We start from the raw sequence: 18,719 nt of genomic DNA, 5'->3' as shown, positions 1-18,719 counted from the left end.
GGTACAGCAGGGATGTAGAGATGGTACAGCAGGGAGGGAGGTAAAGATGGTACAGCAGGGAGGTAGAGATGGTACAGCAGGGAGGTAGAGATGGTACAGCAGGGAGGTAAAGATGGTACAGCAGGGATGTAGAGATGGTACAGCAGGGAGGGAGGTAGAGATGGTACAGCAGGGATGTAGAGATGGTACAGCAGGGAGGGAGGTAGAGATGGTACAGCAGGGAGGGAGGTAGAGATGGTACAGCAGGGAGGTAGAGATGGTACAGCAGGGAGGTAGAGATGGTACAGCAGCAGGGAGGTAGAGATGGTACAGCAGGGAGGGAGGTAGAGATGGTACAGCAGGGAGGGAGGTAGAGATGGTACAGCAGGGAGGGAGGTAGAGCTGGTACAGCAGAGAGATAGAGATGGTACAGCAGGGAGGGAGGTAGAGATGGTACAGCAGGGAGGGAGGTAGAGATGGTAGAGCAGGGAGGGAGGTAGAGATGGTACAGCAGGGAGGTAGAGATGGTACAGCAGGGAGGGAGGTAGAGATGGTACAGCAGGGAGGTATAGATGGTACAGCAGGGAGGGAGGTAGAGATGGTACAGCAGGGAGGGAGGTAGAGATGGTACAGCAGGGAGGTAGAGATGGTACAGCAGGGAGGTGGAGATGGTACAGCAGGGAGGTAGAGATGGTACAGCAGGGAGGGAGGTAGAGATGGTACAGCAGGGAGGTAGAGATGGTACAGCAGGGAGGTAGAGATGGTACAGCAGGGAGGTAGTGATGGTACAGCAGGGAGGTAGTGATGGTACAGCAGGGAGGTAGAGATGGTACAGCAGGGAGGTATAGATGGTACAGCAGGGAGGTAGAGATGGTACAGCAGGCAGGGAGGTAGAGATGGTACAGCAGGCAGGGAGGTAGAGATGGTACAGCAGGGAGGGAGGTAGAGATGGTACAGCAGGGAGGGAGGTAGAGATGGTACAGCAGGGAGGTAGAGATGGTACAGCAGGGAGGTAGAGATGGTACAGCAGGCAGGGAGGTATAGATGGTACAGCAGGGAGGGAGGTAGAGATGGTACAGCAGGGAGGGAGGTAGAGATGGTACAGCAGGGAGGTAGAGATGGTACAGCATGGAGGTATAGATGGTACAGCAGGGATGTAGAGATGGTACAGCAGGGAGGGAGGTAAAGATGGTACAGCAGGGAGGTAGAGATGGTACAGCAGGGAGGTAGAGATGGTACAGCAGGGAGGGAGGTAGAGATGGTAGAGCAGGGAGGGAGGTAGAGATGGTACAGCAGGGAGGTAGAGATGGTACAGCAGGGAGGGAGGTAGAGATGGTACAGCAGGGAGGTATAGATGGTACAGCAGGGAGGGAGGTAGAGATGGTACAGCAGGGAGGGAGGTAGAGATGGTACAGCAGGGAGGTAGAGATGGTACAGCAGGGAGGTAGAGATGGTACAGCAGGGAGGGAGGTAGAGATGGTACAGCAGGGAGGTAGAGATGGTACAGCAGGGAGGTAGTGATGGTACAGCAGGGAGGTAGTGATGGTACAGCAGGGAGGTATAGATGGTACAGCAGGGAGGTAGAGATGGTACAGCAGGCAGGGAGGTAGAGATGGTACAGCAGGCAGGGAGGTAGAGATGGTACAGCAGGGAGGGAGGTAGAGATGGTATAGCAGGGAGGTATAGATGGTACAGCAGGGAGGTATAGATGGTACAGCAGGGATGTAGAGATGATACAGCAGGGAGGTATAGATGGTACAGCAGGGAGGTATAGATGGTACAGCAGGGAGGGAGGTAGAGATGGTACAGCAGGGAGGGAGGTAGAGATGGTACAGCAGGGAGGTAGAGATGGTACAGCAGGGAGGTAGAGATGGTACAGCAGGGAGGTAGAGATGGTACAGCAGGGAGGGAGGTAGAGATGGTACAGCAGGGAGGTAGAGATGGTACAGCAGGGAGGTAGAGATGGTACAGCAGGGAGGTAGAGATGGTACAGCAGGGAGGTAGAGATGGTACAGCAGGGAGGTATAGATGGTACAGTAGGGAGGTAGAGATGGTACAGCAGGCAGGGAGGTAGAGATGGTACAGCAGGCAGGGAGGTAGAGATGGTACAGCAGGGAGGGAGGTAGAGATGGTACAGCAGGGAGGGAGGTAGAGATGGTACCGCAGGGATTTAGAGATGGTACAGCAGGGAGGTAGAGATGGTACAGCAGGCAGGGAGGTATAGATGGTACAGCAGGGAGGGAGGTAGAGATGGTACAGCAGGGAGGGAGGTAGAGATGGTACAGCAGGGAGGTAGAGATGGTACAGCAGGGAGGTATAGATGGTACAGCATGGATGTAGAGATGGTACAGCAGGGAGGGAGGTAAAGATGGTACAGCAGGGAGGTAGAGATGGTACAGCAGGGAGGTAGAGATGGTACAGCAGGGAGGTAGAGATGGTACAGCAGGGAGGGAGGTAGAGATGGTACAGCAGGGAGGTAGAGATGGTACAGCAGGGAGGTAGTGATGGTACAGCAGGGAGGTAGTGATGGTACAGCAGGGAGGTAGAGATGGTACAGCAGGGAGGTATAGATGGTACAGCAGGGAGGTAGAGATGGTACAGCAGGCAGGGAGGTAGAGATGGTACAGCAGGCAGGGAGGTAGAGATGGTACAGCAGGGAGGGAGGTAGAGATGGTACAGCAGGGAGGGAGGTATAGATGGTACAGCAGGGAGGTATAGATGGTACAGCAGGGAGGTAGAGATGGTACAGCAGGCAGGGAGCTAGAGATGGTACAGCAGGGAGGGAGGTAGAGATGGTACAGCAGGGAGGGAGGTAGAGATGGTACAGCAGGGAGGTAGAGATGGTACAGCAGGCAGGGAGGTATAGATGGTACAGCAGGCAGGGAGGTATAGATGGTACAGCAGGGAGGGAGGTAGAGATGGTAAAGCAGGGAGGGAGGTAGAGATGGTACAGCAGGGAGGTAGAGATGGTACAGCAGGGAGGTATAGATGGTACAGCAGGGATGTAGAGATGGTACAGCAGGGAGGGAGGTAAAGATGGTACAGCAGGGAGGTAGAGATGGAACAGCAGGGAGGTAGAGATGGTACAGCAGGGAGGTAAAGATGGTACAGCAGGGATGTAGAGATTGTACAGCACGGAGGGAGGTAGAGATGGTACAGCAGGGATGTAGAGATGGTACAGCAGGGAGGGAGGTAGAGATGGTACAGCAGGGAGGGAGGTAGAGATGGTACAGCAGGGAGGTAGAGATAGTACAGCAGGGAGGTAGAGATGGTACAGCAGCAGGGAGGTAGAGATGGTACAGCAGGGAGGGAGGTAGAGATGGTACAGCAGGGAGGGAGGTAGAGATGGTACAGCAGGGAGGGAGGAAGAGATGGTACAGCAGGGAGGGAGGTAGAGATGGTAGAGCAGGGAGGGAGGTAGAGATGGTACAGCAGGGAGGTATAGATGGTACAGCAGGGAGGGAGGTATAGATGGTACAGCAGGGAGGGAGGTAGAGATGGTACAGCAGGGAGGTAGAGATGGTACAGCAGGGAGGTAGAGATGGTACAGCAGGGAGGTATAGATGGTACAGCAGGGATGTAGAGATGGTACAGCAGGGAGGTATAGATGGTACAGCAGGGAGGGAGGTAGAGATGGTACAGCAGGGAGGGAGGTAGAGATGGTACAGCAGCGAGGTATAGATGGTACAACAGGGAGGTATAGATGGTACAGGAGGGATGTAGAGATGGTACAGCAGGGAGGTATAGATGGTACAGAAGGGAGGGAGGTAGAGATGGTACAGCAGGGATGTAGAGATGGTACAGCAGGGAGGTAGAGATGGTACAGCAGGGAGGTAGAGATGGTACAGCAGGGAGGGAGGTAGAGATGGTACAGCAGGGAGGTAGAGATGGTACAGCAGGGAGGTAGAGATGGTACAGCAGGGAGGGAGGTAGAGATGGTCCAGCAGGGAGGTATAGATGGTACAGCAGGGAGGGAGGTAGAGATGGTACAGCATGGAGGTAGAGATGGTACAGCAGGGAGGTAGAGATGGTACAGCAGGGAGGTAGAGATGGTACAGCAGGGAGGTAGAGATGGTACAGCAGGGAGGTAGAGATGGTACAGCAGGGAGGGAGGTAGAGATGGTACAGCAGGGAGGTAGAGATGGTACAGCAGGGAGGTAGAGATGGTACAGCAGGGAGGTAGAGATGGTACAGCAGGGAGGTAGAGATGGTACAGCAGGGAGGTATAGATGGTACAGCAGGGAGGTAGAGATGGTACAGCAGGCAGGGAGGTAGAGATGGTACAGCAGGCAGGGAGGTAGAGATGGTACAGCAGGGAGTGAGGTAGAGATGGTACAGCAGGGAGGGAGGTAGAGATGGTACAGCAGGGATTTAGAGATGGTACAGCAGGGAGGTAGAGATGGTACAGCAGGCAGGGAGGTATAGATGGTACAGCAGGGAGGGAGGTAGAGATGGTACAGCAGGGAGGGAGGTAGAGATGGTACAGCAGGGAGGTAGAGATGGTACAGCAGGGAGGTATAGATGGTACAGCATGGATGTAGAGATGGTACAGCAGGGATTGAGGTAAAGATGGTACAGCAGGGAGGTAGAGATGGTACAGCAGGGAGGTAGAGATGGTACAGCAGGGAGGTAGAGATGGTACAGCAGGGAGGGAGGTAGAGATGGTACAGCAGGGAGGTAGAGATGGTACAGCAGGGAGGTAGTGATGGTACAGCAGGGAGGTAGTGATGGTACAGCAGGGAGGTAGAGATGGTACAGCAGGGAGGTATAGATGGTACAGCAGGGAGGTAGAGATGGTACAGCAGGCAGGGAGGTAGAGATGGTACAGCAGGCAGGGAGGTAGAGATGGTACAGCAGGGAGGGAGGTAGAGATGGTAAAGCAGGGAGGGAGGTATAGATGGTACAGCAGGGAGGTATAGATGGTACAGCAGGGAGGTAGAGATGGTACAGCAGGCAGGGAGCTAGAGATGGTACAGCAGGGAGGGAGGTAGAGATGGTACAGCAGGGAGGGAGGTAGAGATGGTACAGCAGGGAGGTAGAGATGGTACAGCAGGCAGGGAGGTATAGATGGTACAGCAGGCAGGGAGGTATAGATGGTACAGCAGGGAGGGAGGTAGAGATGGTAAAGCAGGGAGGGAGGTAGAGATGGTACAGCAGGGAGGTAGAGATGGTACAGCAGGGAGGTATAGATGGTACAGCAGGGATGTAGAGATGGTACAGCAGGGAGGGAGGTAAAGATGGTACAGCAGGGAGGTAGAGATGGAACAGCAGGGAGGTAGAGATGGTACAGCAGGGAGGTAAAGATGGTACAGCAGGGATGTAGAGATTGTACAGCACGGAGGGAGGTAGAGATGGTACAGCAGGGATGTAGAGATGGTACAGCAGGGAGGGAGGTAGAGATGGTACAGCAGGGAGGGAGGTAGAGATGGTACAGCAGGGAGGTAGAGATGGTACAGCAGGGAGGTAGAGATGGTACAGCAGCAGGGAGGTAGAGATGGTACAGCAGGGAGGGAGGTAGAGATGGTACAGCAGGGAGGGAGGTAGAGATGGTACAGCAGGGAGGGAGGAAGAGATGGTACAGCAGGGAGGGAGGTAGAGATGGTAGAGCAGGGAGGGAGGTAGAGATGGTACAGCAGGGAGGTATAGATGGTACAGCAGGGAGGGAGGTATAGATGGTACAGCAGGGAGGGAGGTAGAGATGGTACAGCAGGGAGGTAGAGATGGTACAGCAGGGAGGTAGAGATGGTACAGCAGGGAGGTATAGATGGTACAGCAGGGATGTAGAGATGGTACAGCAGGGAGGTATAGATGGTACAGCAGGGAGGGAGGTAGAGATGGTACAGCAGGGAGGGAGGTAGAGATGGTACAGCAGCGAGGTATAGATGGTACAACAGGGAGGTATAGATGGTACAGGAGGGATGTAGAGATGGTACAGCAGGGAGGTATAGATGGTACAGAAGGGAGGGAGGTAGAGATGGTACAGCAGGGAGGTAGAGATGGTACAGCAGGGAGGTAGAGATGGTACAGCAGGGAGGTAGAGATGGTACAGCAGGGAGGGAGGTAGAGATGGTACAGCAGGGAGGTAGAGATGGTACAGCAGGGAGGTAGAGATGGTACAGCAGGGAGGGAGGTAGAGATGGTCCAGCAGGGAGGTATAGATGGTACAGCAGGGAGGGAGGTATAGATGGTACAGCAGGGAGGTATAGATGGTACAGCAGGGAGGGAGGTAGAGATGGTACAGCAGGGAGGTAGAGATGGTACAGCAGGGAGGTAGAGATGGTACAGCAGGGAGGTAGAGATGGTACAGCAGGGAGGTAGAGATGGTACAGCAGGGAGGTGGAGATGGTACAGCAGGGAGGGAGGTATAGATGGTACAGCAGGGAGGTAGAGATGGTACAGCAGGGAGGTAGAGATGGTACAGCAGGGAGAGGGTAGAGATGTTACAGTAGGGAGGTAGAGATGGTACAGCAGGGATGTAGAGATGGTACAGCAGGGATGTAGAGATTGTACAGCAGGGAGGGAGGTAGAGATGGTACAGTAGGGAGGTAGAGATGGTACAGCAGGGAGGTAGAGATGGTACAGCAGGGAGGGAGAGATGGTACAGCAGGGAGGTATAGATGGTACAGCAGGGAGGGAGAGATGGTACAGCAGGGAGGTAGAGATGGTACAGCATGGAGGTAGAGATGGTACAGCAGGGAGGTAGAGATGGTACAGCAGGGAGGTAGAGATGGTACAGCAGGGAGGTAGAGATGGTACAGCAGGGAGGGAGGTAGAGATGGTACAGCAGGGAGGGAGGTAGAGGTGGTACAGCAGGGAGGTAGAGATGGTACAGCAGGGAGGTATAGATGGTACAGCAGGGAGGTAGAGATGGTACAGCAGGGGGGTAGAGATGGTACAGCAGGGAGGTAGAGATGGTACAGCAGGGAGGTAGAGATGGTACAGCAGGGAGGTAGAGATGGTACTGCAGGGAGGGAGGTAGAGATGGTACAGCAGGGAGGTAGAGATGGTACAGCAGGGAGGTAGAGATGGTACAGCAGGGAGGTAGAGATGGTACAGCAGGGAGGGAGGTAGAGATTGTACAGCAGGGAGGTAGAGATGGTACAGCAGGGAGGTAGAGATGGTACAGCAGGGATGTAGAGATGGTACAGCAGGGAGGTAGAGATGGTACAGCAGGGAGGGAGATAGAGATGGTACAGCAGGGAGGGAGATAGAGATGGTACAGCAGGGAGGTAGAGATGGTACAGCAGGGAGGGATAGAGATGGTACAACAGGGAGGGAGGTAGAGATGGTACAGCAGGGAGGGAGGTAGAGATGGTACAGCAGGGAGGTAGAGATGGTACAGCAGGGAGGGAGGTAGAGATGGTACAGCAGGGAGGTAGAGATGGTACAGCAGGGAGGGAGGTAGAGATGGTACAGCAGGGAGGGAGGTAGAGATGGTACAGCAGGGAGGTATAGATGGTACAGCAGGGAGGTAGAGATGGTACAGCAGGGAGGTAGAGATGGTACAGCAGGGAGGTAGAGGTGGTACAGCAGGGAGGTATAGATGGTACAGCAGGGAGGTAGAGATGGTACAGCAGGGAGGGAGGTAGAGATGGTACAGCAGGGAGGGAGGTAGAGATGGTACAGCAGGGAGGGAGGTATAGATGGTACAGCAGGGAGGTAGAGATGGTACAGCAGGGATGTAGAGATGGTACAGCCGGGAATGTAGAGATGGTACAGCAGGGAGGGAGGTAGAGATGGTACAGCAGGGAGGGAGGTATAGATGGTACGGCAGGGATGTAGAGATGGTACAGCAGGGAGGGAGGTAGAGATTGTACAGCAGGGAGGTAGAGATGGTACAGCAGGGAGGTAGAGATGGTACAGCAGGGAGGGAGGTAGAGATGGTACAGCAGGGAGGGAGGGAGAGATTGTACAGCAGGGAGGGAGGTATAGATGGTACAGCAGGGAGGTAGAGATGGTACAGCAGGGAGGTAGAGATGGTACAGCAGGGAGGTAGAGATGGTACAGCAGGGAGGGAGGTAGAGATGGTACAGCAGGGAGGTATAGATGGTACAGCAGGGAGGTATAGATGGTACAGCAGGGAGGGAGGTAGAGATGGTACAGCAGGGAGGCAGAGATGGTACAGCAGGGAGGTAGAGATGGTACAGCAGGGAGGGAGGTAGAGATGGTACAGCAGGGAGGTAGAGATGGTACAGCAGGGAGGGAGGTAGAGATGGTACACAATGGAGGTAGAGATGGTACAGCAGGGAGGGAGGTAGAGATGGTACAGCATGGAGGTAGAGATGGTACAGCAGGGAGGTAGAGATGGTACAGCAGGGAGGTAGAGATGGTACAGCAGGGAGGGAGGTAGAGATGGTACAGCAGGGAGGTAGAGATGGTACAGCAGGGAGGTAGAGATGGTACAGCAGGGAGGTAGAGATGGTACAGCAGGGAGGTAGAGATGGTACAGCAGGGAGGTAGAGATGGTACAGCAGGGAGGGAGGTAGAGATGGTACACAATGGAGGTAGAGATGGTACAGCAGGGAGGGAGGTAGAGATGGTACAGCATGGAGGTAGAGATGGTACAGCAGGGAGGTAGAGATGGTACAGCAGGGAGGTAGAGATGGTACAGCAGGGAGGGAGGTAGAGATGGTACAGCAGGGAGGTAGAGATGGTACAGCAGGGAGGGAGGTAGAGATGGTACAGCAGGGAGGTAGAGACATCGGGCTGTCAGGCCACAGAGCTCTTCATCAGGCACCTTGTCGTTTTCCATAGTCATAACTCCTCCTCTGCAGTGACATCACATCACGTCTGACACAGTTCATAGGTTGGAACCACCTTGTTCATAGGTTGGAACCACCTTTCAAACTGCACTCTCTCTCTCCTCTCTCTCTCTCTCTCTCTCTCTCTCCCTCTCTCTCCTCTCTCTCTGGCTCTCACTCTCTCTCTCTCTCTCCTCTCTCACTCTCTCCTCTCTATCTCCTCTCTCCCTCTCTCCACCCCTACCTCTTCTCTCTCTCTCTCTCTCTCTCTCTCTCTCTCCTCTCTCTCTCTCTCTCTCTCTCTCTCCTCTCTCTCTCTCTCTCCTCTCTCTCTCTCCTCTCTCTCTCTCTCTCTCTCTCCACCCCTACCTCTTCTTTCTCTCTCTCACACACTCTTTCTCCTCTCTCTTTATTTCCTCTCTCTCTCTCTCTCTCCACCCCTACCTCTTCTCTCTCTCTCTTCTCTCTCTCCTCTCTCTCTGGCTCTCACTCTCTCTCTCTCTCTCTCTCTCTCTCTCCTCTCTCTCTGGCTCTCACTCTCTCTCTCTCCTCTCTCTCTCTCCTCTCTCTCCTCTCTCTCTCCTCTCTCTCCTCTCTCTCTCTCTCTTACTCTTTCTCCTCTCTCTCTCTCTCTCTCTCACTTTCTTTCCTCTCTCTCTCTCTCTCCCTCTCTCTCTCTCTCTCTCTCTCACACTCTTTCTCCTCTCTCTCTCTCTCTCTCACTTTCTTTCCTCTCTCTCTCTCTCACACACACACTCTTTCTCATCTCTCTCTCTCACTTTCTTTCCTCTCTCTCTCTTTCTCTCTCTCTGACCCAGAATTTGCAGACAGACTCAGCGGCCAAACTCCCCTCAGGAGGCCGGGCAGAGCCAGACACACACATACAGAAGAAGAAGGCGAGTATGTGAGAAGGGGAGAGGTGACAGGGTTCGAAAGTCAGAGGAGGGAAAGATAGAGGAGGGAGAGAAGAGATGAGAGGAGAGGGGGGAGAGGGGGGGAGAGAGGAAAGAGGGAGAGAGAGGAGGGGGAAAGAGATGAGAGGAGAGGGGGGAGGGGGGGAGAGAGGAAAGGGGGAGAGAGAGGAGGGGGAAAGAGATGAGAGGAGAGGAGGAGACAGAGGGAGAGAGAGGGGGAGAGAGAGGAGAGGGAAAGAGATGAGAGGGGGAGAGGAAGGGGAGAGAGGAAAAGGGGGAGAGACTAGAGGGTGACAAACGAAGAGGGGAAGTAGTAGTGTAGCAGGTTGAGAGCTTCGACTTTCTTGGTTTCCACATCACTAAGGATCTATCAAGGTACATACACACCAACACAGTCGACAACGCCTCGCCCCCCTTAGGAGGCTGAAAATATTTTGGCACGGGGGCCCTCAGATTTTCAAAAAAGTTCTACAGCTGCACCATTGAGAGCATCATGACGGGTTGCATCACCGCCTGGTATGACAACTGCTTGACATGTGATCGTAAGGCACTACAGAGAGTAGTGCGTACGGCCCAGTACATCACCGGGACCAAGCTTCCTGCCATCCAGGAACTCTATACCAGGCGGTGTCAGAGAAAGGCCCAAAAGACTCCAGCCACCCAAGTCATAGACTGTTCTCCCTGCTACCACATGGCAAGCGGTACCGGAGTGCAGAGTCTAGGTCCAAGAGGCTTCTAAACAGCTTCTACCCCCCCCCCCCCCCCCCCCCCCAAGCCATAAGACTCCTGAACAGCTAATCAAATGGCTACCCAGACCCCTCTTTTAAACTGCTGCTACTCTCTGTTTATTATCTATGCATATGTAACAGTGTAGCTTCCGTCCCTCTCCTCGCCACCTACCTGGGCTCGAACCAGGGACCCTCTGCACACACCGACAACAGCCACCCCACGAAGCATCGTCACCCATCACTCCACAAAAGGCCGCGATCTCAGAGCGAGTGACGTCACCGATTGAAACGCTATTAGCGCGCACCACCGCTAACTAGTTAGCCATTTCACATCGGTTACACATAGTCACGTTAACTCTACCTACATGTACATATTACCTCAATTACCTCGACTAACCGGTGCCCCCACACATTCTATACCGGTACCCCCTGTATATAGCCTCCACATTGACTCTGTACTGGTACCCCCTGTATATAGCCTCCACATTGACTCTGTACCGGTACCCCCTGTATATAGCCTCCACATTGACTCTGTACAGGTACCCCCTGTATATAGCCTCCACATTGACTCTGTACCGTAATACCCTGTATATAGCCTCCACATTGACTATGTACCGTAATACCCAGTATATAGCCTCCACATTGACTCTGTACCGGTACCCCCTGTATATATTCTCCACATTGACTCTGTACCGGTACCCCCTGTATATAGCCTCCACATTAACTCTGTACTGGTACCCCCTGTATATAGCCTCCACATTGACTCTGTACCGTAATACCCTGTATATAGCCTCCACATTGACTCTGTACCGTAACACCCTGTATATAGCCTCCACATTGACTCTGTACCATAATACCCTGTAGATAGCCTCCACATTGACTCTGTACCGGTACCCCCTGTATATAGCCTCCACATTGACTCTGTACTGGTACCCCCTGTATATAGCCTCCACATTGACTCTGTACTGGTACCCCCTGTATATAGCCTCCACATTGACTCTGTACTGGTACCCCCTGTATATAGCCTCCACATTGACTCTGTTCTGGTACCCCCTGTATACAGCCTCCACATTGACACTGTACCGTAATACCCTGTATATAGCCTCCACATTGACTCTGTACCGTAATACCCTGTATATAGCCTCCACATTGACTCTGTACCGGTACCCCCTGTATATAGCCTCCACATTGACTCTGTACCGGTACCCCTGTATATAGCCTCCACATTGACTCTGTACTGGTACCCCCCTGTATATAGCCTCCACATTGACTCTCTACCGTAATACCCTGTATATAGTCTCCACATTGACTCTGTACCGGTACCCCCTGTATATAGCCCCCACATTGACTCTGTACCGGTACCCCCTGTATATAGCCTCCACATTGACTCTGTACCGGTACCCCCTGTATATAGCCTCCACATTGACTCTGTACCGTAATACCCTGTATATAGCCTCCACTTTGACTCTGTACCGTAATACCCTGTATATAGCCTCCACATTGACTCTGTACCGGTACCCCCTGTATATAGCCTCCACATTGACTCTGTACCGTAATACCCTGTATATAGCCTCCACATTGACTCTGTACCGTAATACCCTGTATATAGCCTCCACATTGACTCTGTACCGTAATACCCTGAATATAGCCTCCACATTGACTCTGTACCGTAATACCCTGTATATAGCCTCCACATTGACTCTGTACCGTAATACCCTGTATATAGCCTCCACATTGACTCTGTACCGTAATACCCTGTATATAGCCTCCACATTGACTCTGTACCGGTACCCCCTGTATATAGCCTCCACATTGACTCTGTACCGTAATACACTGTATATAGCCTCCACATTGACTCTGTACCGTAATACCCTGTATATAGCCTCCACATTGACTCTGTACCGTAATACCCTGTATATAGCCTCCACATTGACTCTTTACCGTAATACCCTGTATATAGCCTCCACATTGACTCTGTACCGTAATACCCTGTATATAGCCTCCACATTGACTCTGTACCGGTACCCCCTGTATATAGCCTCCACATTGACTCTGTACCGTAATACCCTGTATATAGCCTCCACATTGACTCTGTACCGTAATACCCTGTATATAGCCTCCACATTGACTCTTTACCGTAATACCCTGTATATAGCCTCCACATTGACTCTGTACCGTAATACCCTGTATATAGCCTCCACATTGACTCTGTACCGTAACACCCTGTATATAGCCTCCACATTGACTCTGTACCGTAATACCCTGTATATAGCCCCCACATTGACTCTGTACCGTAATACCCTGTATATAGCCTCCACATTGACTCTGTACCGTAATACCCTGTATATAGCCTCCACATTGACTCTGTACCGTAACACCCTGTATATAGCCTCCACATTGACTCTGTACCGTAACACCCTGTATATAGCCTCCACATTGACTCTGTACCGTAATACCCTGTATATAGCCTCCACATTGACTCTGTACCGTAATACCCTGTATATAGCCTCCACATTGACTCTGTACCGTAATACCCTGTATATAGCCTCCACATTGACTCTGTACCGTAATACCCTGTATATAGCCTCCACATTGACTCTGTACCGTAATACCCTGTATATAGCCTCCACATTGACTCTGTACCGTAATACCCTGTATATAGCCTCCACATTGACTATGTACCGTAATACCCAGTATATAGCCTCCACATTGACTCTGTACCGGTACCCCCTGTATATATTCTCCACATTGACTCTGTACCGGTACCCCCTGTATATAGCCTCCACATTAACTCTGTACTGGTACCCCCTGTATATAGCCTCCACATTGACTCTGTACCGTAATACCCTGTATATAGCCTCCACATTGACTCTGTACCGTAACACCCTGTATATAGCCTCCACATTGACTCTGTACCATAATACCCTGTAGATAGCCTCCACATTGACTCTGTACCGGTACCCCCTGTATATAGCCTCCACATTGACTCTGTACTGGTACCCCCTGTATATAGCCTCCACATTGACTCTGTACTGGTACCCCCTGTATATAGCCTCCACATTGACTCTGTACTGGTACCCCCTGTATATAGCCTCCACATTGACTCTGTTCTGGTACCCCCTGTATACAGCCTCCACATTGACACTGTACCGTAATACCCTGTATATAGCCTCCACATTGACTCTGTACCGTAATACCCTGTATATAGCCTCCACATTGACTCTGTACCGGTACCCCCTGTATATAGCCTCCACATTGACTCTGTACCGGTACCCCTGTATATAGCCTCCACATTGACTCTGTACTGGTACCCCCCTGTATATAGCCTCCACATTGACTCTCTACCGTAATACCCTGTATATAGTCTCCACATTGACTCTGTACCGGTACCCCCTGTATATAGCCCCCACATTGACTCTGTACCGGTACCCCCTGTATATAGCCTCCACATTGACTCTGTACCGGTACCCCCTGTATATAGCCTCCACATTGACTCTGTACCGTAATACCCTGTATATAGCCTCCACTTTGACTCTGTACCGTAATACCCTGTATATAGCCTCCACATTGACTCTGTACCGGTACCCCCTGTATATAGCCTCCACATTGACTCTGTACCGTAATACCCTGTATATAGCCTCCACATTGACTCTGTACCGTAATACCCTGTATATAGCCTCCACATTGACTCTGTACCGTAATACCCTGAATATAGCCTCCACATTGACTCTGTACCGTAATACCCTGTATATAGCCTCCACATTGACTCTGTACCGTAATACCCTGTATATAGCCTCCACATTGACTCTGTACCGTAATACCCTGTATATAGCCTCCACATTGACTCTGTACCGGTACCCCCTGTATATAGCCTCCACATTGACTCTGTACCGTAATACACTGTATATAGCCTCCACATTGACTCTGTACCGTAATACCCTGTATATAGCCTCCACATTGACTCTGTACCGTAATACCCTGTATATAGCCTCCACATTGACTCTTTACCGTAATACCCTGTATATAGCCTCCACATTGACTCTGTACCGTAATACCCTGTATATAGCCTCCACATTGACTCTGTACCGGTACCCCCTGTATATAGCCTCCACATTGACTCTGTACCGTAATACCCTGTATATAGCCTCCACATTGACTCTGTACCGTAATACCCTGTATATAGCCTCCACATTGACTCTTTACCGTAATACCCTGTATATAGCCTCCACATTGACTCTGTACCGTAATACCCTGTATATAGCCTCCACATTGACTCTGTACCGTAACACCCTGTATATAGCCTCCACATTGACTCTGTACCGTAATACCCTGTATATAGCCCCCACATTGACTCTGTACCGTAATACCCTGTATATAGCCTCCACATTGACTCTGTACCGTAATACCCTGTATATAGCCTCCACATTGACTCTGTACCGTAACACCCTGTATATAGCCTCCACATTGACTCTGTACCGTAACACCCTGTATATAGCCTCCACATTGACTCTGTACCGTAATACCCTGTATATAGCCTCCACATTGACTCTGTACCGTAATACCCTGTATATAGCCTCCACATTGACTCTGTACCGTAATACCCTGTATATAGCCTCCACATTGACTCTGTACCGTAATACCCTGTATATAGCCTCCACATTGACTCTGTACCGTAATACCCTGTATATAGCCTCCACATTGACTCTGTACCGTAAAACCCTGTATATAGCCTCCACATTGACTCTGTACCGTAATACCCTGTATATATAACCTCCACATTGACTCTGTACCGTAATACCCTGTATATAGCCTCCACATTGACTCTGTACCGTAATACCCTGTATATAGCCTCCACATTGACTCTGTACCGTAATACCCTGTATATAGCCACCACATTGACTCTGTACCGTAATACCCTGTATATAGCCTCCACATTGACTCTGTACCGTAACACCCTGTATATAGCCTCCACATTGACTGTGTACCGTAATACCCTGTATATAGCCTCCACATTGACTCTGTACCGTAATAGCCTGTATATAGCCTCCACATTGACTCTGTACCGTAATACCCTGTATATAGCCTCCACATTGACTCTGTACCGTAATACCCTGTATATAGCCTCCACATTGACTCTGTAGCGTAATACCCTGTATATAGCCTCCACATTGACTCTGTACCGTAATACCCTGTATATAGCCTCCACATTGACTCTGTACCGTAATACCCTGTATATAGCCTCCACATTGACTCTGTACCGTAATACCCTGTATATAGCCTCCACATTGACTCTGTACCGTAATACCCTGTATATAGCCTCCACATTGACTCTGTACCGTAATACCCTGTATATAGCCTCCACATTGACTCTGTACCGTAACACCCTGTATATAGCCTCCACATTGACTCTGTACCGTAACACCCTGTATATAGCCTCCACATTGACTCTGTACCGTAATACCCTGTATATAGCCTCCACATTGACTCTGTACCGTAATACCCTGTATATAGCCTCCACATTGACTCTGTACCGTAATACCCTGTATATAGCCTCCACATTGACTCTGTACCGTAATACCCTGTATATAGCCTCCACATTGACTCTGTACCGTAATACCCTGTATATAGCCTCCACATTGTCTCTGTACCGTAATACCCTGTATATAGCCTCCACATTGACTCTGTACCGTAATACCCTGTATATAGCCTCCACATTGACTCTGTACCGTAATACCCTGTATATAGCCTCCACATTGACTCTGTAGCGTAATACCCTGTATATAGCCTCCACATTGACTCTGTACCGTAATACCCTGTATATAGCCTCCACATTGACTCTGTACCGTAATACCCTGTATATAGCCTCCACATTGACTCTGTACCGTAATACCCTGTATATAGCCTCCACATTGACTCTGTACCGTAATACCCTGTATATAGCCTCCACATTGACTCTGTACCGTAATACCCTGTATATAGCCTCCACATTGACTCTGTACCGTAACACCCTGTATATAGCCTCCACATTGACTCTGTACCGTAACACCCTGTATATAGCCTCCACATTGACTCTGTACCGTAACACCCTGTATATAGCCTCCACATTGACTCTGTACCGTAATACCCTGTATATAGCCTCCACATTGACTCTGTACCGTAATACCCTGTATATAGCCTCCACATTGACTCTGTACCGTAATACCCTGTATATAGCCTCCACATTGACTCTGTACCGTAATACCCTGTATATAGCCTCCACATTGTCTCTGTACCGTAATACCCTGTATATAGCCTCCACATTGACTCTGTACCGTAATACCCTGTATATAGCCTCCACATTGACTCTGTACCGTAACACCCTGTATATAGCCTCCACATTGACTCTGTACCGTAATACCCTGTATATAGCCTCCACATTGACTCTGTACCGTAATACCCTGTATATAGCCTCCACATTGACTCTGTACCGTAATACCCTGTATATAGCCTCCACATTGACTCTGTACCGTAACACCCTGTATATAGCCTCCACATTGACTCTGTACCGTAACACCCTGTATATAGCCTCCACATTGACTCTGTACCGTAATACCCTGTATATAGCCTCCACATTGACTCTGTACCGTAATACCCTGTATATAGCCTCCACATTGACTCTGTACCGTAATACCCTGTATATAGCCTCCACATTGACTCTGTACCGTAATACCCTGTATATAGCCTCCACATTGACTCTGTACCGTAATACCCTGTATATAGCCTCCACATTGACTCTGTACCGTAAAACCCTGTATATAGCCTCCACATTGACTCTGTACCGTAATACCCTGTATATATAACCTCCACATTGACTCTGTACCGTAATACCCTGTATATAGCCTCCACATTGACTCTGTACCGTAATACCCTGTATATAGCCTCCACATTGACTCTGTACCGTAATACCCTGTATATAGCCACCACATTGACTCTATACCGTAATACCCTGTATATAGCCTCCACATTGACTCTGTACCGTAACACCCTGTATATAGCCTCCACATTGACTGTGTACCGTAATACCCTGTATATAGCCTCCACATTGACTCTGTACCGTAATACCCTGTATATAGCCTCCACATTGACTCTGTACCGTAATACCCTGTATATAGCCTCCACATTGACTCTGTAGCGTAATACCCTGTATATAGCCTCCACATTGACTCTGTACCGTAATACCCTGTATATAGCCTCCACATTGACTCTGTACCGTAATACCCTGTATATAGCCTCCACATTGACTCTGTACCGTAATACCCTGTATATAGCCTCCACATTGACTCTGTACCGTAATACCCTGTATATAGCCTCCACATTGACTCTGTACCGTAATACCCTGTATATAGCCTCCACATTGACTCTGTACCGTAACACCCTGTATATAGCCTCCACATTGACTCTGTACCGTAACACCCTGTATATAGCCTCCACATTGACTCTGTACCGTAATACCCTGTATATAGCCTCCACATTGACTCTGTACCGTAATACCCTGTATATAGCCTCCACATTGACTCTGTACCGTAATACCCTGTATATAGCCTCCACATTGACTCTGTACCGTAATACCCTGTATATAGCCTCCACATTGACTCTGTACCGTAATACCCTGTATATAGCCTCCACATTGTCTCTGTACCGTAATACCCTGTATATAGCCTCCACATTGACTCTGTACCGTAATACCCTGTATATAGCCTCCACATTGACTCTGTACCGTAATACCCTGTATATAGCCTCCACATTGACTCTGTAGCGTAATACCCTGTATATAGCCTCCACATTGACTCTGTACCGTAATACCCTGTATATAGCCTCCACATTGACTCTGTACCGTAATACCCTGTATATAGCCTCCACATTGACTCTGTACCGTAATACCCTGTATATAGCCTCCACATTGACTCTGTACCGTAATACCCTGTATATAGCCTCCACATTGACTCTGTACCGTAATACCCTGTATATAGCCTCCACATTGACTCTGTACCGTAACACCCTGTATATAGCCTCCACATTGACTCTGTACCGTAACACCCTGTATATAGCCTCCACATTGACTCTGTACCGTAATACCCTGTATATAGCCTCCACATTGACTCTGTACCGTAATACCCTGTATATAGCCTCCACATTGACTCTGTACCGTAATACCCTGTATATAGCCTCCACATTGACTCTGTACCGTAATACCCTGTATATAGCCTCCACATTGACTCTGTACCGTAATACCCTGTATATAGCCTCCACATTGTCTCTGTACCGTAATACCCTGTATATAGCCTCCACATTGACTCTGTACCGTAATACCCTGTATA

Source organism: Salmo salar, chromosome 03 (genome assembly GCF_965601325.2).
Source record: "Salmo salar chromosome 03, fSalSal1, whole genome shotgun sequence".
NCBI classification, from domain to species: Eukaryota; Metazoa; Chordata; class Actinopteri; order Salmoniformes; family Salmonidae; genus Salmo; species Salmo salar.
The sequence above is the reverse complement of the archived record's forward strand: the minus strand, read 5'-3'. Positions refer to the sequence as shown.